Below are 420 nucleotides of genomic sequence, written 5' to 3' on the forward strand. Positions count from 1 at the left end.
TAAAATATTCAATTTCCGCTGCAGCTGAGAAAAAAGTACCAGAAGACATAAAAGCATAATTCATAGAAGAAATCTGAATCCTATCTCTCAATGTGTCGGGATTTGAGAAAGTGCAAAATCTGTACTATTTATCAAACTAAACATGAGAAGAGCAGTTGGCCTAAGGACTTCAAAAATGATGAAATGGCAAGATAAAAGGGATTGCTAAAAGTCCAGTTCGACGAAAAGCCAATTATATCTTAACAACACAAAAGCCCTTTCATTGGTTAGATTTCGTTCACTCATCACAAACCTTACCCAACAATCAATTTAAAAAATCAGAATATATAAGTTGGCAAAGATGCACTTATTAGTGAGTAAAAAGTTTAAATTTTCGTTAACAAGAAATGATAATGCAATCTAATGACGTATTCCTATATA

Source organism: Olea europaea, chromosome 7, assembly GCF_002742605.1.
Source record: "Olea europaea var. sylvestris chromosome 7, O_europaea_v1, whole genome shotgun sequence".
In the NCBI taxonomy this organism is placed as follows: Eukaryota; Viridiplantae; Streptophyta; class Magnoliopsida; order Lamiales; family Oleaceae; genus Olea; species Olea europaea.